Source organism: Talpa occidentalis, unplaced genomic scaffold (assembly GCF_014898055.3).
Source record: "Talpa occidentalis isolate TD23 unplaced genomic scaffold, MPIMG_talOcc4v2.1 talOcc4.2, whole genome shotgun sequence".
Lineage (NCBI taxonomy): Eukaryota > Metazoa > Chordata > Mammalia > Eulipotyphla > Talpidae > Talpa > Talpa occidentalis.
Window position 1 is genome coordinate 16,101,197 of NW_023602073.1, and position 21,066 is coordinate 16,122,262.

Here is a 21,066-nt window from a genome sequence, read left to right on the forward strand (position 1 = left end):
AGTGTATGTCCACTTGGACACGTGTCACAGTTTGCTTTCCTCCTGTGGGTGAGCAGATTTGCACTATGTCTCGGTCCCACCTGTGTTTACTGACTCACTATAGAAGTAGGTTTTGTTTGTTCCCCCTTTTCTGCCTACTTTTTTGGTTCTAGGAGAACATAGATCTTCGGAGAAAAGTAATCCAGTTTGAGTTTAGGAATCTCCATAACTTCCTCGATGAAGAGGAGAGGACTTATCTATGGAGACTGGAGAAAGAGAAAGAGCAGCTGCTGGGGAGACTGCAGGACAGTGAAGCCAGTCTGGACTACAAGAGCCATGAACTGGAGAGCCTCCTCCTGGAACTAGGGAAGAAATGTCAGGGCTCGGCCCAGAATTTGCTGCAGATGAGGGAGTATATGAACTTGGAGGAAAGAAAGGTATGGGTTTCTGGTCTCTTGAGAGGAGAAGTTCTCTTGAGGGAGCCTGAGAAGATTGGCAAGTCCTCTCTGCCTCAGTCAGTATTTAAAGAAATAAATGTTTAAGACTATAGCAGCAGCATCTCTTGTTGGCCAAAAACAAAAAAGGGGGAAATGCTGTAGGCTGTGCTACCCATGCTGTCTCTTGACAAGGTCTGGGCATTGGGGGAGACTCCCGAGAAGAGGGGAGTCCTGCACTTCCCAGAAAATCTGAACTAGGAAGTCTCCATGGCAATACCTCCTAATGCTCTCCTGTTTGTTCTTGGTTAATACATAAGTAAGTTAGTTATAAATTGGCTTGTGAAAACCTAATTCAGACCCAGGTGACAATTGGCTTATTGTTCTTGCGCATAAACTATCACAAAAGAAGTAAAAATTGTTAAAGATATAGTTAGAATAGAAATGTTCTGGCCCTGAGAACTAGGGAGAACAAGCTGCCCTGAACCAACTATGCTTGGAAACCATAGCCTTACCTGGTGGGTATGTGTTTGTGGCAACAGTACATGTCCTGGTGTATGTGAAAGGAATAACAGTTTGTAGGTTGTGTGGAGGTTAGGTATTTCTGGTTAAAAGTTAGACTGTTGTAGAATTAAACAGTATTGATGAGTTACTTTAGATCTCTTTGAAGTAATTAATAAATAGGCTAGATTAATTGAGTGCTAGGGAATGGGGTGATTTTAGTAATAAAGCATAGCAATGGACTTTCATGTCCACTCCGACATTAGGAAAGCTTGACAGGATGATTGATTGTTGCTGAACATTGTACTGTCTTAGACAACTGATTTTGCTAGAAAATGAGTTGTACCGAGGAGAGTAATTGTCCCTGTTGTTTTTCTTAATCAGATTAAAGAAGAGTCTTTATGTAGTATGAGATGAAGAGGGTCTCTGTATGTTCATGAGAAAATCTGTAGTGATTGTCTCTGTTTTGCTTTGATGCTTATGTTGATGTAATCTCACTGCTCGCCTTAAGGTATAAATAAAGTGCCTGCTGAAGCCCTCAGCAGGAGATATTTGTACCAGAGAGAGTGTCAGTGTCTCCTCACTACCTCATCTACCTCACTCCACTTCCCCTCGGCCCCCCCAAATTTTCGCTGACACCGTCCTCTCCTTTTGGGGACTCCTGACATGACATTTAGCTGGAGCGGGTCTCCAGCAAGCTCTTTTGCCCATTTCTTTCGATGCAAGTGCCCTTTATTCTTCTCTCCCTTTTTATTGTAAACCTCCCCTTTTGGGAACCAAAGAAAAGATCCATATCAATGTCATCTGCTGGACTGTGCAGGTATCACAGTGACAGTATGTGAATCAGAAACTAGCTTCTCTGGGTCAAATGTATGTTTTTTGGCCATATAGAACCTCAGAATAACCTTCATCCCATTTATTCACCCTTGTCAGTGTTCATGGAACCTTCTCACCATCTCTTGAAAATGACTGGTGGTATAGAGTGGGGCAGCCAAACTGAATGATAACCTTCTCCTGAATCAACTGTCTTGGTCCATGTGCTCTTAGGGAACCTCATTTCAGCTGCCTGGAACTTCCAGAGGGTGAACATCAATGCCTGGACTCCAGTAGCTATTGCAGGACTGGTGGTTGTACTGTGAGGGTGAGGATGTAGTGTGACAGCGCCCTCAACAGGTGACACCTGCTGCCTGTGTCTCAGTGGCCCAGAGCCAGGGCCTGGTCATTGATTCCCCACTGAGGACCTTTGTCATAAGTGACAAAGGTAATATGGGCTAATACTGGCTCCTGAGAAGGAAATTGCATCATTAGTAACAGAAGGTCACACAATCTTGCTCCTGGCCTCTTCCCTAAGGTCATGGGCTAATGTGAATACAAACTCCACGACTCCCCACAAGCGTGAGCAAGTGCGATCACACACTCACACACACTGGCAGGGACTATCCTAGGGGACAGGGATGGGAATTGTTCTACCTAGGTATGCGTGGGTGTCTCAGGCTGGGTCACTCTGCTTCCTTGGGTAGAGTGTACAAAGCAAGTAACCCCTTGTGTAAATTGAGATGAAATACATATTTTGCCACACTCACATTTGTCTTTGTTTTCACTGTATCATGTGAAAGACACATTAAACAGCTGAGTCTGTAAAATGTGGGAGTGTGAGGATGTAGGCGGTTGTGTGGCTACCCAGCGCTGAATGGAATGTTCCCCGTTTCTTGTAGGAATTCAGATGTGAACTGGAATTGCCAGAGACCTTCTCTTTGGAGCCTCAAATGTGTGCCATGTTCCTGAGCTTTACTTTGATGTGAAGTAAATGTTAAGGTGCTTCCAAGGTGTGTGAAGTCAACAGTTCCCTTCATGCTTCATGTAAAATGCCACTTTGGTGGTCACCAACTCAGCAGCTGTCTCTCGGTAGACTCAGAGACAGAGACACTGTTTAGCTGTTCTCAGTGGAGCTGGAGCTCTCTCCCTCCTGGGTAGGCAGAGATGTAGCTTCCTGGTAAACAATTTGGGCTCTTCAAATTCCACCTCTCCCAGGCTGATCACCTGCACATTCTCCCAATCTGAAAATGACAGCATAAAAGATTTCACTTCCCTCACATATCATGACATTTAACAACATCAATATATGTAGTGTTTAGAACAGTGTCTACAACCTAATGTTTATTAACATTTCATTAAACTCTCAGCAGTGCAAGAAAGATAGATCAATATTCTAGACTGTGATGAAAATGGTTTTAAGGGGGCCTCCCCTAGTGGTGCAGACAGTTGAGCGCCTCCCTTTGAAGATGTCAACAGCCTCTGCAGTGCTGGTTCGATCCTGGCTGCCTGGCATGGGGTCCCACCTGATGGCAGCAGACCTCTCCTGTCTCACCCGCTGCTCCCCTCAGCAATGTATTTCATTGTCTGCCTGTTCTGTTTCCTGCTCTGTCTCTGATGATTCCTCTCACCCTCCTGCACATCTAGCCTGTACCCTGGTTCTTACATAAAATGAATAAATGCATCTTTAAAAAAATGGTTTTAAGGGCTTGACCACCTTGAATGTGAGAATCCTAATTGAAAGGTCTATGTAGGTGCAAGAATATGGGTGGAGAAGTAGCTGGTTAAAGGTGGTGCGGGATATTGCCCAAATGCATGTTACTGCATTAATGAATCAGGCATTGTAGATCAAAATGTGGAAGCCTTAAACAAATTACGCAAAGACTACAACGGGAAAGAGGGGGCTCCAACTCCAATCCCACAATCTCATGGCTCCTCCCACTCTTGGGGATGATACTAATGATAACCTTATTTTTTCTTTTTGCTCCTTGCTTCCTAAAATTCATACAGGCTCGCATTCAGGAAATATCCCGCACAACCTTTAACCAACTCCTTCTCCACCCGTATTCTCGCACCTACATCAACCTGCCAACATCCACTTTATTTAGCAAAAAAATCTGAACCAAATATAACAAAATAACACTTTTGTTCTGGGGTTTGAACATGCAGATTTACATTACATTACTTTTGTGTTTTCCATTAGAAGGCTTCCACAGGGGAGCCCAGTAACTGCAGACCACAGCTACAGGCTGGAGGGGTGGGGGATTCTCTGGCTTAGCTGGCTCCAAGGATCCCCAAATTCTGTGTCCCCCTCTATTTTCAGGGCAGACCTGTCTCCTGTCTTACCAAGGGATTCACTTCTTTTCCTTCACCTCTTCATTCTCCCGACAAGGCAGAAAGGAGTCTCCATTTTCGTGACGAAATTCCACAGGATCAGCCCCTTTCTCAAGAGACCTCTCATTTAGCAGGATGAAGAAAGCATCTTTGAACACCCTGCAGGCTCAGTCCTCAGCGTGCTGTCCTCAGTGGCTCTAGTGAAGAAGGGTGAGTACCAGTCAGGTGAAAGGGCACCAGCCCCTGTCCCTGTGCCCTTGCTTCTCATCTGTGCACATCTGATTAATAATTGATCTTAGAGATGAGCAAATAAGCCAAGCATCTTTATCAGAGATAGACAAATTTGTGACCATGTCCTTTTAAAACTTTAGTCTTTTTCCAGCACTACATTGCTGACAACGATAGGGTCAGTCCATAACCTCAATCCCCTGCATCCTCATAGGTAACAGCCCTTGCCAGTTCATGGATCTCATGGAAGCTGGACTTCATTCCGGGACCAAGAGATATCGAATATGGAAGAGGGGCTCCCCACAGTTGGACAACAGTCCACCATCTCATGCCACCCACCCACATTCATGGTATAGGCACCTCCTCACTACAAGGGGTACAGGGGAGAGGCCAGAGTAGGGGTGGAACCCTGAATGCTCTAGGACCAAGCATAGGAGTGAAGGGGGTGCTCAGTGAAAGGGGCGTACTCAGGTCATCCCTACAACTCTCTGGGATGCTCATGTGATCCTGGATAAAGAGAAAGATGTGACCGTGGTCACCCTTCAGGAGAAAAGAGACTCTTATGTCCCTGTGGAAGCACCACTGGATGGCAGTCCTCTGCCTGGTGCCCCTTCACATCATTTTTAATATGTGTGGCCCAGGCTGAGTGTCACTGCGTTATCAGACAGCATCCCAGATGGTCAGAGTAGACTCAAGAGTCCAGACCCTCCAATCTGGACTCAGTCCAACCCAGTAAGGAATGTTTTTCTCTGTCACTTCTGAACTGAAGTTCCATCTTTTTTGGAGAAATGGAGGCTGAAAGAAGGGAGAAAATTACCTGAGATTTTCACAGAGATTAAATAACAGTGGCCCAAGAATTCCTCCTTAGCAGGTGACACAAGTGGATGTGCTTTTCAGTCTTTATAAGAATTAACCCCCTGCAGAGGACCATGTCTTGTTTTATGACTCGAGCTTTGTGTCTGAGCACTTCTCACAACCACCTGAGAACACAGCCCCAATATCACACTTTAGCAAACTGAGGCCCAGATGGGTGATGTTCCTTGTCCTCTTAGAAGTAAAATCAGAAATTGGATATAAGTCAGGCTCTGCGTTGGAAGATGGAAAACTAATTTTAATCTCCATGTAGTGTCTTCATCAGAACAAGCATGTGCATCTCACTAAAACAGGCACTCAGCGTGGTGGCAACATGAGAAAACAGCCAACCCCATACATTTCCATCATGCTTAGAGAGTCCAGATCTGGGAGGGCAGAGACAAAGGGGGAGGACAGCTGAGATACATGTCAGCGGGAAGGAGCAGTCTGCAGCCTCGAGCCCATGCCTGGGGCCTGGAGTTGACGGGGCGACACCCACTTCTGAGAATTGGACACATTGGCTCAGTGTCCTTGTCATAAGCAACTCAGAATAAACTCAAAGGCCTTAGCATATTCCCTTAACCACATGTTCACCAACACATCATCTCTTTTCCTGAAAAGTCATCTCTTTGTCTCTTTGTGCCTGGTGAAGGGACTTTCTCAGGAGAAGGACCTGCAGTGTTTTCTGCATGTCCAATTCCGGGGTCTGATAATTCCTTCCCATTTTGGAAGTCCCCGAAAGCTAGTGCACAGACTCCTTTTCTGGTTGGTGATGCCAGGGGCCCGAGGGTCTAGTCTAGGCTAGGAATGGTGGATGTGAGAATCAGTTCTCCAGAATCTGAGGTGTGGAGCCTCTAGTGGGGCAAAGAAGAGAGAGCGAGTAACAATGGAATTGTGACTCTGATAGACCTGGCAACTGGGTGTGGGGAGAAGGTTCTAAGGGGAATGGGAGGCCCCGTCTCACACTCCCAGGAGCTCTCATGAATCTTCTCAGAGTTTGAACAAGAAGGTGCTCCCATAGTCACCACCACGTGGAACAGTAAGGTAGTTAGGAAAGTACTGGGGTGTTAGAAAAGTCATGACATATTTCCTAGGGCCATCTGCAGCAAAAACGCATTATGACATTTCCAACAACCCAGTATCTCCTTCAGTTCTGTGAACTTTTCTAGCAAATGAATGAACCGGAGGAGGAAGTCAAAGTCACCTTTGATTCATAGCCAGTTAGTCAGAAGCACAGGTGACAATGTGGGCTTGTGACAGGAGTGAGGTCAGGGTGGGGTTGGAGACTGTGTGGCACTGAGCCCATATCCTGGGGGTCGGGGGCTCTGTTGGAACTCCGTTATATCAGATTTGAATTGGATTGTGAGACACTCAGGTCGATGGACAAATCGCACACATCAGGAGAGCAGAGTGAAGAGACGTGGTGTGAATGGGGTAGCAGCGGAAGAGGAACGAGAAGCAGAAAGTTTTCCTGGATGCACGTGCACCCCTATTACTCACAGGAACTCAGAGACTAGGAGCACAGGTGGTGTTTAGAACTAAAGCTCACGGAGAAGCTAACTAATGAGCAGTAGATTCTTAGAGAAGTGACAGGTAAAGAGAGATGAATTTCTAGGTGGGGAATGATGGGAAGGCAAAGATATGGGGCAAGTGATGGAAGACAAGGGCTAGTGTTACCTGCTCGTTATATGGATGCCTGTAGTGCTGCCTCAGTGTCCAGATGTGTCTCTGCTAATTAATTTCTATCTATTTCCTCTTTGGCAAACAAGGGGAGGACGAAGGGCTTCTCTTGTACATTTTTTTATACAAATGCCTTTGGATCCAAATAATTTTTATGCCAAAGTGGGATAACAGGGCGTGCTCCTTTCAGGATGAGATATTCAGTAACCTCTGTCCTCACATCTTTCCAACACACAGAGCTGCCTCTCTATGAGCTGTGTGGAATAAAGTGGTTGATGTGAAGTGGGAACAGTATTTCTCCTTTCTCAGTTAATAGAGGTTGATAGGAACAAACCTCATTAGTTAATATCATTGTTGGAAATTCAGTAGATCTCTTTTCTGCTTCAGTAAGAAAAAACAGTATGTTCTCTTTCTGAGCATGTAATTTCCATGTATAAACCTGGGCCCGAAACTTCAGGTGAGTGACCAGTCAGTCATTCAAGAAATCTGAGGCTGGTCTCCTGAGCCTAGTCCTCAGTTTGACTAAATAATCTCTTCATAAAATTTCACTTCTACTAAAAGTAAATTTGCTTCATAATAATGATTCTCTCAGTTAATGTCACCATCATGTCAGTTGTGAAAAGAAATATTATTTTTGCTGTCCTGCTCTTCTATGCAGCTGACAGATACAATGCAGCTTCCCCTCATCTCCACGGGAGACTCTGCTGGTATCAAACACAATGGGAGCACTCAGCCCTCCAGATGTCTGGTCACCCTGCTGGTCAGACCAGGACCCTTGGAAATCAGAGATCTGAACCCCGCGATGGAGAGGGTGATGCATGATCACGGCTGTGCTCTCGCTTCCCCGCAGGTCAGGCTGATCTTCTGTGGTGTCTATACAGTGGCTGTATCCACTCATTCATTGCACACTCATTAAGTGTCGTCTGAGAACTCAGCACCGTTCTTGGTTAGGGGAAAGAGCAGAAAGGGAAAAAGACAAAAATTCTTTGCTGGTAGAACTCACATTATATTTCTATAATGGTTAAACAAAAGAGACTGTTCTTAAAATTACTCCAGCGGTGGAGGGAGGAATAAAGGAGAAGAATGATTAACCTGGAAATAAGGCTGAACAGTACCAGAGAAGGAGTCCCTTGGGAAGGTGAAGATATGGGAGCCCGTGTTCATGTTGTAAAAGGACACAAGCCCAGCCTCACAGTCCAGAAGAACACCCACCAGCCGGGGCTGCTCCTTCAATGTAAGAGAAGTTGGGGGAGAGGTAAGGGCCATGTAGCCATTCTCCTGGCAGAGTCTGATGGCCCAGAATCCAGACTGAGGCTCTGGGGTCATGTCCCTGTCCCTCTGCACATTTTCCTAAGAGACAAACTCCTAAGGCCCACCCAGATCCTTTTCTCACATCCACTTCAAAGTAATGTCTTCCTGAGGTGAAGCCCTCACAGCCTAGGACACTGGGTAAGGCATGGAATCTCCTAAAACTGAGATGCTTCTCCTGGGGGCTGCCACGGGTCACATGTCTCCGATCCTCAGACAGAATTAGTTCACGATGAGCTGTGTCTGGGTCCAGAGTCACACTGGCTAATAAAAGAGAAAAATACATTTTATTTGCTGAGAAGACAGTTCACTTCAGTATAACCATCCTGGATTCAAGTGCAGCCTAGTTCTTTTATCTCTGTGAGTCACTTTCTGAGACTCTGCATACTACAGTAGGAAATCATCATACCTGAACAATATGGTGGGGAGGACTGAAGGAGCTAATGGACGCCTCTTGCTTGGAGAAATTCCTGGTATTTGGTAAATAACCAATAAGTGGAAGTCATATCCTTGAGTTTATTTGAAGACATAATGGTCTTGCCATACAATCACTAGGGGGTGCCTTCTAGGGCTGTTAGTGTTCTAGAAGATGATGACAGCATCTCTTCAATAGTCAGAAAGAAGCCAGGGTCATAAGTTCTATAATCATAAGAGGTGAATGCTGCCCACTATCAGAGGCAGCTTGGAAGTGGATTATTCCCCAGTCTAGCCTCCAGATGGGAGCACAGCCCAGCCAACACATTCATTGCGCTCTGTAAGGTCCTAACCATAAGTCCTAGGTAATGTGAGCCATACATATCTGAACCAAAAAACTGTGAGATAATATGTGTTATTTTAAGCGACTGAATATTCTTATAACCATAGAGAATGAGTTCAACTTCATTCAGATTTTACAGCCAAAATAATTATTAAAACAATTTAGTTTGAATTTTCTAATTGTGGACATGTGGAACATGGCAAGTACTAAATAAGAATCATGGTTTTGGAACTGGGAATACTGGCTTTCATTAAGATTCAAATATTTATGGCATCGTAATCCATTTTCTCCTTAGTCCTGAATACTGAGCTATCTTTCTTAAATTTCACTGAATGTTTAATGACATGTTAATAATGAACATTATGGTGCAGATTGTTCTAAACACTTTACACCTGCGGTTGCATTTAATTTTCATGAAAACTCACTGAATCAAGATCTGTTCATATTTGTTTATTTTTCAGGATGGGAAAATGAGGTAGTGGTTGGCCTGGTTGATACAGCAAATCAATGGGAGAGGAGGAATTTGAAGAGCCTGTAGAGGTAACAGTTTGCCACTTCCCTGTCTACACCCAAGGGAGCGTGTTTCTGACCCACTGGAAACAGCTCAGCTACCTCTCCACCTAGGAGTCTGAGCAAGACAGGTAGGAAGATTGGCTACCACTGAAGGGGCCTTTCCTGTGAAGCATTAAGGCAGTTATTTCCTTCACATACCTTGGTAGCTCTTCAGCATTTTCTTCAAATCAAATCAAAGTAAAGTTCAGAAACATTGCACACAGTTTGAAGGTCCAGAGAGGGGGTCTTTGGTATTTCCAGCTTCACATCTGAATGCCTAGAATAAACAGACAACAGACCTTCTGCAGTGGACATTCCATTCAGCTCTGGACCCCACAAATCCTCACTTCCCCTCAACCATGTGTTCAGACAGACTTACCTTTTCAATGTGTCTTTCACACCCTACAGTGAAAACAAAGACAGAAGGTGAGTGTGGGAAAATCAGTATGTCATGTCACTCGACACGTGGGATTACATGCTGTGAACACTGCACCCCAGGAAGTAGAGTGACCCAGACTTACACACCCACACATACCCAGGTAGAATGATTCCCATCCCAGTCCCCTAGGATAGTCCCTGCCAGTGTGTGTGAGTGTGTGGTCGCACTTGCTCAGGCTCATGGGGAGTCATGGAGACTGCATTCACAGTAGCCTGTGACCTAAGGGACTTGATCATGTTACCTTTTGCTCTAAGTGACCTAATTTCTTTCTGAGGAGCCCATATCAAAGATCACTGATGACAAAGGTCCTCAGTGGGGAATCTATGCCCAGAACCTGCCACTGGGCCAATGAGGGAGAGGCAGCAGGTGTCACCTGCTGAGGGTGCTGTCATGTTATATCCTCACCCTCAAAGTGTAACTACCAGTCCTGCAGTAGCAGCTTGAGTCCAGACATTTATGTTCACCTGCTGGAATCTTCAGGCAGCTAAAAGCAGGTCCTGTAAGAGCTAATGACCCAAGGCAATAAGTGAATCAGGAAAAAGTTATCATTTATTTCAGCTGCCCCACTCTATACCACCAGTCATTTTCAAGAGATGGTTAGAAAGGGTTCCATGTACAGTTGACAAGGACAAATAAATGGCCAGAGGGTTAGGTAGGGTCCATAAAACAGGAAGCCTCCACATCTACCCAGAGATAGTTTAAATTTCTGATTCACATGCAACCCCTGGACCTGCAAGGCTGCCAGCAGACATGTATATAGATTTTAAAGAATGTTTATTTAATTTCAGTGCCACAATTAAGTGAAGTAGACAGGTCTCAGAAATCTCCCCAGGCTCTCTCATCATTCTCCACTCAATAGTCAGGAACAGATGACACCTCCTTTCTTTCCTAGAATTTCTCACCCTCTCTTACCTGCAACAAATTCTGGGCTGATTCTTCACATTTCTTCTCTAATTTCAGGATGAGGCTCTTAAGTTCAGAGCTCTTCTTTACCACAATGGCTTCATCTCCCTGCAATCTCCTCAGCAGCTTCTCTTTCTCTTTCTCCAGTCTCCATAGATAAGCCCTCTCCTCCTCATCGAGGAAGTTGTGGAGATTCCTAAACTCAGACTGGATTTCTTGTCTCCGAAGCTCTATGTTCTTCTAGAATCAAGGAAGTGGGCAGAAAAGGGGGAAACAAACCAAACATACGTCTATGGTGAGTCAGTAAACACAGGTGGGATCAAGACACAGTGCAAATCTGCTCACCGACAGGAGGAAACAAAGCTGTGACATGTGCCCAACTGGATGTATCATGAAGATTCATGGAGAGGGACATGAGCCAAAGAGCAAAAAGGAAAGAGTGAATGAGTCTTCTCATTGAGGTCCCTAGTCAATTTGAGAAACAAGTAGTAGAATGTTGGCTGCCAAGAGCGGGGAGGAGGGAGCAATAGAGTTTATTGTTAACAGACCTAGAGTTTCTGGTTCGAAAGCTGAAAAAGTACTGCAGATAGAGAGTGCCAACGGCTGAAAAAAAAACAACACAATGCACTGGGCTCTTCAGTTAGAAATGAGGAAAATGGCAATGTCAGGTAATGTGTATTTCGCACAAACAACCCAGAAAAGTTTGCTGAGCTTCTGTGGGTCATTTTCCCCTGGGCACTGGAGGTCAAACAGTGTCCAGCTCCCCCTGCAGAGTCCAGCCCAAGAGGCAGACACTCAGATGAGGGAAAGCTGGTCCTAGCTCTGTTGGCACCTGCTCACTTTCCTTCATCTCATCCCAGAGATAAAGGAAGGAGAGGATAGGAGTCGCAGAATCATGAAATTTGCCAAGATCAAAGAACTTACCATTTGTAAGAGAAAACCAAGTGTTAGTGGGGATGTAAGACGCTATCTATGTGTGTGTGCCGGGGCGGTGGTGGGGAGGATTTCTTCAAATAAAGGCTTGTAGTGAATATATGTGATTCTGAATTGAAGACATCAGACTGGTAGGGATCAATGATTCTCAACAGGGGAGGTCTGGATAGTTACCAGAGATATTATTGCCTTGAGCCAGGATTCAGTTATCATCCTTATGGATGAGACTAAGAAAAACAGTGAGAGAAAAACACTCAATTTTCTCTGGGGAGGACAGAGTGTAATTCCATGGGTGCTTTCTCAAGTCACACAGTGCTTCAGTGACTATGGTGTTGTGGGAGATGTTGTGGCACTGGCAGGTTTTCCTATATGGTGGGTAGTAATAGAAGTTCTCCCCACTACCCGAGATTCCAGAAGGGGGTAGACAGAGGCAGTTGCAATGCTACAGTGACAGGGATCTCCACTTGCCAGTTCCTAGCAAGGCTCTCCAAACTTCCGAGGATTTTAACATGAGGATAGGAGGAGTTTAAATTTCACATATGCACAACTATAAAGAATAGAACAAATGTGGGAAGAAACCCTGAAAAAGGAAAAGACCCATAAATTTGATTATTAAGGGATGGATTACATCCATATTTCCATAAAAGAATGTGTCTCTGATCCTGCAGGGGCTGGTCAGCCATGAACATTGTCTTAGAGACCCACAGGCTGCAGTGCAAGTGTGTAAGTTCTTGCAGAGCTCTATCCTCATCAACAGTCTTACAAGCTTGAGTTATGGGATTGTCTCCTGCACTGGTCCTCTTATTTGTATTCACTAAAGTTGATATTGGAACCAGGAATGTAGAGGGTCAGACCCTGTACTCTGGTAAATGTGCCCAGGTGAGTTCATGATCTTCACACAGGAGGTAATTTCAGTCATTGAAAACTTAAAAGTAAGGAGCACAACTTTTCTGATTCTCCTAACTGAGGTTTTAGGACACCTAATAAATCACTATTCATAGAAATACAAAGCAAAGGAAAATTCTCCCAGATAAAGACAACTAATGGCAAATATTAAAGAAAAATGCCTACTCTTTGGGTTTCCACAGTTTGGTCTTTTTTAATGAGAATAAATCATCAGTGAATACTTTTCCCAATCACCATACACCTAAATTCTAGACTGAGTGATGTTGAACATTTTTTCATATGCCTGTTGGCCATTTGCATTTCCTCTTCGGAGAAGTTTCTTTTTAGCTCTTCTGCCCATTTTTTGACTGGATTATTTTCTTTGTTGTTGTTGAGTCTCATTAGCTCTTTGCAGATTTTTGTGATCAGTCCTTTATCATTAGTATTGTGTGCAAAAATATTCTCCCAGTCGGGAGAAAAATATTCTCTTTGTTTTTGTTATAGTCTCTTTTGCTGTGCAGAAGCTCTTTAATTTGATGTAGTCCCAGCTGTTTATCTTTGTCTTCACTATCACTGCTTTGGGTGATGTGTCTGTAAAGATGTCTTGATGTGCATATCACGTAGTGTTTGGCCTATATTTCCTTCTATGTATTTTATGGTTTCAGGTCTTATGAACCACTATGGCGAGCTGTGTGGAGATTTCTGGACCTACTAAACATAGAGTTTCCATATGATCCAGCAATTCCACTCCTAGGTTTTTACCCAAAGGACACAGAAACATCAATTCCAAAGAGCACCTGCACCCCTATGTTTATTGCAGCACTGTTTACAATAGCTAAGCTTTGGAAACAACTCAAATGCCCAAAAATAGATGACTGGATCAAGAAGATGTGGTACATATACACCATGGAATATTACTCAGCATTCAAAAAAGATAAACACATGCAATTTGCAGCAACATGGATGGCGCTGGAAGGGATCATGCTCAGTGAAATAAGCCAGAAAGAAAAAGAAAAATACTGGATGGTCTCCCTCATAGCAGGAATCTAGAAAACTTAAATAAGGGACCAGGAAAAAGAATAACTATAAGACTGTGAAAATCAAAATCAACAAAAAACTATGAACCAGAGACACTCTATAGAGTATGGGGGGGCGGGGAGGGGAGGAATTAGGGTCAAAATAAGGGTGCTGCAATTCTATGGGGAATATAAAAATAAAATTTATTTAAAAAAAATAAATAAATAATAAAAGATGATTGCCACTTTCCAAAAAAAAAAAAAAAAAGTTAATTTGACCTGTAAAAAGGTGGAAGATTTATGTGATCTGAGGAGACCAGAGTATGAATTTGGCCTGTTGCCCTGGATAGCATCGCTAGTGCAACAACCACCGGTCCAGTGAGTGCATCGGGTGATAACCTAGGAAAGAGAGACGGTTTACAATGGTTAGAGTGAGAGGCTTCAAATGGTGATGAGATGATGAATAAAAATGCACTTTATTGGGGGTCTCAGTATTATAAACTTGATATACCCCAGACTGCTAGTGCCAGTCATCTTAAGATATTTTATAATATCAAAAAATACTTATTGCTGCAGGATAGTTCAAATAGAACTTTAAATAGGTGCATTTCCTGGGCGGAAGAGTTAAAAAGAAACTTCTCCAAAGAGGAAATGCAAATGGCCAACAGGCATATATAAAAAAATGTTCAGCATCACTTGTAATCAGGGAAATGCAAATCAAAACTGCAATGAGATACCATCTTACACCAGTGAGAATGGCACATATTTAAAAAAAAAAAAACTAGCAACAACGAATGTTGGCAAGGTTGTGGAGAAAAGGAACTCTCCTGCACTGTTGGTGAGAGTGCAAACTGGTCCAACCACTATGGAGAGCTGTGTGGAGATTCCTCAACCTCCTAAAAATAGAGCTTCCATATGATCCAGCAATTCCACTCCTAGGTATTTATCCAAAGGACACAGAAACAGTAATTCCAAAGAGCACCTGTGCCCCTATGTTTATAGCAGCACAATTTACAATAGCTAAGCTTTGGAAACAACCCAAATGCCCAAATAAGTCAGCAAATAAGTCAGCAAAATAAGTCAGAAAGAAAGAGAAAAATACCGGATGGTCTCACTCATTGCAGGAATTTAGAAAACCTAAACAGGGGACCAGGAAAAAGACTAATTAATACATACTAAAAATCAAAATCAACAACCAACTATAAACCTGAGACACACTATGGGGTCGGGGGAGAGGAAGGACTAGGGTCAAAATAAGGGTGGGGGATGCAGTTGTATTGGCGGTGGCGCAGCGGTTGAGCGCTGGGTTGCGAAGCTGCCCGTGGCCTCTGCGGCACCGGTTCAATCCCCAGCTGCTCCCCGGCCACAGGAGGAGGGTCCCACATGGCGCGCAGACCTCTCCTGCCGCCCGCTGCTCCCCTCAGTAGTGTACTTCGGCCCTTCTGCCTGCTCTGCTCCCCGCTCTGGCTCTGGTGAATTCTCTCACCCTCCCGCGCTTCTGACTGTACCCAGTGCATGTATAAACAAAACAAACAAACAAACAAATAAATAAATAAAAACATGCCTCTATAAAAAAAATGCATACATTGTGCAAAAATGAAAAATGATGTAAGAATTATACAAAATATTAAAATAAATAGGTCCATTTCCTTTCTCACCTAAATTATCCAACGTGAGTTGCCCAAGCACAGCACCCTAATCCCAAGCAGCATTAATGATGACCAAAAAGTCACCAAATTGTTAAAAGTTATGATAATGTGCAGTTCATATAGAAAGTCGGTGTTAACTGTCATTGAAGTCTTCTGCTTCCTCTTACCACGAAGTGGTTCATGACGTAGAGATAGCAGGTGCAACCACCCAGGAAAATAGAATAATTCCTACTATCAGCTGCACCCCCAGCAACAAAAAGTCTCCCAGTCATGCTAATGAGCCTGGGTTGTAAGCAAGTGAAGGGTTGCAATGGACCCGGTTTTACCACTTTGGCCGATAAATTATGCCGAGCAGCAGGTAGTTGGGAAAAGTCATAAATAAAAGCTCTGCTCCTCCCCACTGTCAAACAGTGAACATAAGTTTGTATTACGTTCCTAATCTCTCTGAGAGAACACTGAAGTTATCACCAGAGAAGTCTAGAACTTTATCAACCCAGAGGCCACACTAAAAGGATCCACATTACCAACCTGTAACAGTCTTGTTTACTACATATCACCATATATTTGCCTTCCTATAATTTCCCACTTACAAAGTCATTTTTCTTTGTCTTGTTAACTATTAAAAAAAAAACACCAAAAACCTCTAACTGTTCTGTAGTCAAGATCCTCTCTCAGCCCATGCTGTGTCACCCCTTGGACTTGCTGTATCACCCCAGGACTCCCCGTGGATGCAGGAGGCACCTGTGTTTAGGAAAAGCTCCGTCTCTGCTCTCGCCACCACACACTATTCCTGTCTTACACCAGACGTGTGTGGTCTTCCCCATCAGTTCGGGGGTCCTGCAGTTGAACTGAAAGAACAGAGGTTGGAGCAGACCCCACAGGGAAAGGGTTCAGTCCAGCAAGGCTGTTCCCCCCAAACACCAGTCACGTGTGGTGTCCCCTGTGCTCCTGCAGGACAGGCCATAAGCAGGTGGCCAGGCTCCCTCTTTGGGTCTGATCATTTGCTCTCACACCTCAAAGCACTCAAGGAAACCCTTGGATGACTCAAGTATGACAGAGTAAAAGGTGTGAGAATGGACAGAACACCCACAGGAAAGAAAGGGCTCCGCAGTGTTTCCTGCATGGAGCTGCTGTCCCAGGAGAATCAGGTTCTCCTCCCCAGTGTGTGGGTGTGTTCGCAGACCCCGAAGCTCTGTAAGCCCCCATGTTATGGCTGTTTCCATAGACGTCATTCTAAATGCTTGATCATTAACTCAGCTTCTAGTACTCGTCTCTCCTGGAGTGTGGGGGTGTCTGAGGTTGAAAGTTCCAAGGTTCTTCTCTCTTTACATTTGCGGAGAGCAGCCTCCATCCTGAATATCTGAGAGTCCATCAAGTCACTTCATTAGAACAGAAAATCCTGCATCAGCAAGGAAATTCTAGGGATTCAGCAGCTTTGTCAGGAACCATGGTCAAAGACTAAGTATTAAAATAGAAAAGCTGCTTCTAGTGCTCTCCTCACATGGGAAATTAAAGGTCTTTTTGGAGCTCTGTGCCAGTAATATCTTTAAAAAAAATGCAACCTAGTAAAATGAAGCACCTAGTTGATCTATGAAGGAATCATGTGTTGGGCAACATCCCATGAACTGGCAGAGAGCGCCCAGCAGCTGTACAAAATGGAAGCTGTGTAGACAGGAGGGGAGGATGAGGAAAGTGGCTTGTTTCAGGCAAGGTGATCTTTCCCGGGGCAGGGGAGGTGTTGTCCAGGCAGGTCCCTGTTTTGGATATAACAGACTGACTGAGTCAGGTTAAGTTCCTGGAGGGAATAAAACCAGTAAATATACACAGTAAGTCTTAGTTTGGTGACTTGTGGTGTTTATGTGTGACTGAGGACACCCATTGGCCCCAACCTATTTGGAAATGCATGCTTTAAATGGGGTGCTGTTGTATGTTGCACAAAAGCAAAGAAAGCATCAGTGTGGAAAATATTTAATAGAATTAGTGTGCATAGAGAAAAAAGAGAAAGGATATTCTTAAGAGTATACCGCATGTGGCCTCCCTGGTGGTGCAAGGGGTTAAGAGGCAACCTAGGAAGCTGCCACTGCAGCACGAGTTCCACCCGGGCCAGGGAGATATCCACATGCTTAGCAGATCTCTCTTGTCTCGCTCACTGCTCCCCTCAGCAGTGTATTTCTGTCAGTCTGCCTTTTCTGTTCCCCACTCCATCTCGGGTGAATGCTCTCACCCTCCACACCTCTGGCCTGTATCCCAGTTCTTGTATGCATAAGTAAATAAATCTTTTTTTTAAGATTTATTTATTTATTTTATACAAGAACTGGGGTTCAGTCAGAAGCATGGGAGGGTGAGAGAATTCATTAGGGCCAGAGTGGGGAGCAGAACAGGCAGACGGACCAAAGACACTGCTGAGGGGAGCAGCAGGCGAGGCAGGAGAGGTCTGCTGCACCAGGTGGGGTTCTCCCTGGCAGGCGGGGAATCGAACCGGCGATACAGAGGCTGTGGACAGCTTCACTGCATGGCACTCAACCGCTGCACCGCCGGGGAGGCCCACATATTTTTTTTTTTAAAGAGAGTGTACCCCATGTCTTTACAGCAAATGCCCAGCCAAACAGGATTGACCCAAAAACCTGCTGGATGTTTTCTTCTGTGGAGGAACCATAGAAAGGTGCTAGGCAGTTCCCAGAGAACTGGAATAGAAGGGGTGGGGGGAAGATGCAAAATCTAGCACATCTAGATGGCGACTACCATTGTGTCCAGCAAGGAGGAGGCGCAGCCTCACAGTGAATCTGTCACCAGATGTGTCTTCCAGGCACCTCCCCTCCAAGCCCATGGGGCAAGTTTAAGAGGTAGAAGAAAGAGGGACAGGGGCCGCTTGCTTCTGTGTGATATAGACCCAGGGGGCCACTCAGCACCCCTCGTTCCCAGCAGTGCCTCTTGTTAGGAAGTCCGGTTCGGGGGCTACTGGGACTTGTCATCCAAGGGGGCTCATCTGAGCAGGGCCAGGGAGAAGAGAGCTTCCCCTGCACACACGAGCATCTGTAACTTTAGCACAAAAGACTATTGTTCACATGTTGAACACTTACATCACAGCACATGTACAAACGCTTTCTCCCTCATGTATCTTTTATTAGTTGACCATGTAAGGCCCTCCCTGCAGAGCCTATGATGAGTAAAGGAAAAGACTTTCTTGCCTCCGCTACACAGGAAACCCCAGTGTTGTTTGTTGTTCCCGGAGGCCCAGTGTCCGGACCCACTTCTGGAGTCTCAGAGCACTGGAGAGCTAGAGACCCCACCTTCCTGCTCTGGATGCTCTCGGACTCTCCCCGAGCTCATCGCCCCTCTAGTGTCCTGCAGGCCTGACTTAGTTAGGGATGGTCTCCTTCCTCCAGGCAGGCCAAGTATAAAGTGCTCACAGGAAATGATGTTTCCATCAGCATTTAGATTCTGAATAACAACAACAAAAATTGATAATCATTCTGATAAGGGAATTAAAAACTAATAAATCTTTGCCACTATAATGAAAAATAGAGGGAAAATTAGAAATTGTTTTGCAATGTCTCATCAGTCATTAATTCCATTCCTGTACCTTTATTTCCTGTGCCTTAGGTTCCACTGATAGGAGTTTAACTTGGAACTTTAAAAACTCATCGAGGGGCCTCCTCTGGTGGCACAGGCGGTTGAGTGCTGTGCTGTAAGCTGTCCCAGCCTCTGCAGCACTGGTTCGATTCCAGCCCACAGGCGAGGGTCCCACATGGCAAGCAGACCACTCCTGAGGTGCCCGCTGCTCCCCTCAGCAGTGTATTTTGTCAGTCTGCTGTTCTGTTCCCCACTCTGTCTCTAGTGAATCCTCTCACTCTCCCATGCCTTTGGCCTGTACCCCAGTTCTTGTATAAGTGAATAAATAAATCTTAAAAACAACAAAAAAAGAATTAACCCCCGCCAAAGGCCCATGTCTTGTTTTATGGCTCGAGCTTTGTGTCTGAGCACTTCTCACAACCGCCTGAGAACACAGCCCCAATGTTACACTTTAGCAACTGAGGCCCAGATGGGTGCTGTCACTTGTCCTCTTAGAAGTAAAATCAGAAATTGGATATAAGTCAGGCTCTGCGTTGGAAGGTGGAAAACTTATTTTAATCTCCATGTAGTGTCTTCATCAGACCCAGCGTGTCCATCTCACTAAAACAGGCTCTCAGAGTGGTAGCAACACGTAAAAACAGCCAACTCCACACATTTCCATCATGCTCAGAGAGTCCAGGTCAGGGAGGGCAGAGACAAAGTGGGAGGACAGCTGAGATACAAGTCAGCGGGATGGAGCAGTCTGCAGCCTTCAGCCCTTGCCTGGGGCCTGGAGTAACGAGGAAACACCCGCTTCCGAGAATTGGACACACATTGGCTCAGTGTCCTTGTCATAAGAAACTCAGGATAAACTCAAAGACTTTAGCATATTCCCTTAACCACATGCTCACCAACACACCACACATTTTCCTAAACAGTCATCTCTTTGTCTCTTTGTTCCTGGTGAAGGGACTTTCCAGGGTGAAGGTACTGCAGGTTTTCTGCACGTCCCGTTTCAGGGTCTGATCATTCCTTCCCACCTTGGAAGTCCCAGAAAACCAGCACACAGACTCCTCTTCAGGTTGGTGATGCCAGGGGCCTGAGGGTCTGGTCTAGGCTAGGAATGGCAGATGTGAGAATCAGTTCTCCAGAATCTGAAGTGTGGAGCCTCTTGTGGGGCAAAGAAGAGAGAGCGAGTAACGTTGGAATTGATACTCTGACAGACCTGGCAACTGGGAGTGGGGAGAAGATTCGAGGTGGAATGGGAGGCCCCAGAAGCTCTGATGAATCCTCTCAGAATCTGAACAGGAAAGTGCTCCCATAGTCACCACTGCCTGGAACAGGAAGCTAGTTAGGAAAGTATTGGGGTGTTGAAAAAGTCATGACATATTTTCTAGGGCCATCTGCTGCAAAAATGTGTCATGACTTTTCTGACAACCCAGTATCTCCCTCAGTTCTGTGAACTTTTCTAGCAAATGATGGAACCAGAAGAGGAAATCAAGAGCACCTTTGATTCATAGCCAATTAGTCAGAAGCACAGGTGACAATGTGGGCTTGTGACAGGTGTGAGTCGGGGGTGGGGTTGGAGACTGTGGCACTGAGCCCATAACCTGGTGGTCGGGGGCTCTGTTGGAACTCCATTACATCAGATTTGAATGGGATTGTGAGTCACTCAGGTCGATGGAGAAAACACACACATCAGGAGAGCAGAGTGAAGAGACATGGTGTGAATGGGGTAGCAGTAAAGTGGAAGGAGAAGCAGGAAGTTTTCCTGGATGCACGTGCACCCCTATTACTCACAGGAACTCAGAGACTAGGAGCACAGGTGGTGTTTAGAACTGAAGCTCCTGGAGAAGCTAACTAATGGGCAGTAGATTCTTAGAGAAGTGACAGGTAAAGAGAGATGAATTTCTAGGTGGGGAATGATGGGAAGACAAAGATATGGGGCAAGTGATGGAAGACAAGGGCTAGTGTTACCTGCTCGTTACGGGGATGCCTGTAGTGCTGCCTCAGGGTCTAGCTGTGTCTCTGGTAATTCACTTCTTCCTCTTTGGCAAACAAGGGGAGGACCAAGAGACTCTGTTGTACATTTTTTTACACAACTGCCTTTGGCCCCAAGTAATTTTTATGCCAAAGTGGGATAACAGGGCGTGCTCCTTTCAGGATGAGATATTCACTAACCTCTGTCCTCACATCTTCCCAACCACACAGCACTGCTGCTCCACAAGCTGTGTGGAATAAAGTGGTTGTT

At 45.0% G+C, this 21,066-nt stretch overlaps 2 long non-coding RNA genes across 2 annotated transcripts; one reads left to right on the forward strand and one right to left on the reverse strand.

Annotated features, from left to right (window-relative positions):
* Positions 1 to 2,482: 2,482 nt before the first annotated feature.
* LOC119251739 (uncharacterized) lies at positions 2,483 to 8,693 on the reverse strand. The gene is made up of 4 exons (XR_005126592.2): positions 8,539 to 8,693; positions 8,215 to 8,393; positions 4,074 to 4,258; positions 2,483 to 2,971 (listed from the first exon to the last, which is right to left on the reverse strand). It is a non-coding gene; the product is annotated as an uncharacterized LOC119251739 (long non-coding RNA).
* A 56-nt stretch (positions 8,694 to 8,749) lies between these two features.
* Positions 8,750 to 19,184, forward strand: LOC119251738 (uncharacterized). The gene is made up of 4 exons (XR_005126590.2): positions 8,750 to 8,908; positions 9,348 to 9,527; positions 10,928 to 11,075; positions 18,867 to 19,184. It is a non-coding gene; the product is annotated as an uncharacterized LOC119251738 (long non-coding RNA).
* Positions 19,185 to 21,066: the final 1,882 nt, after the last annotated feature.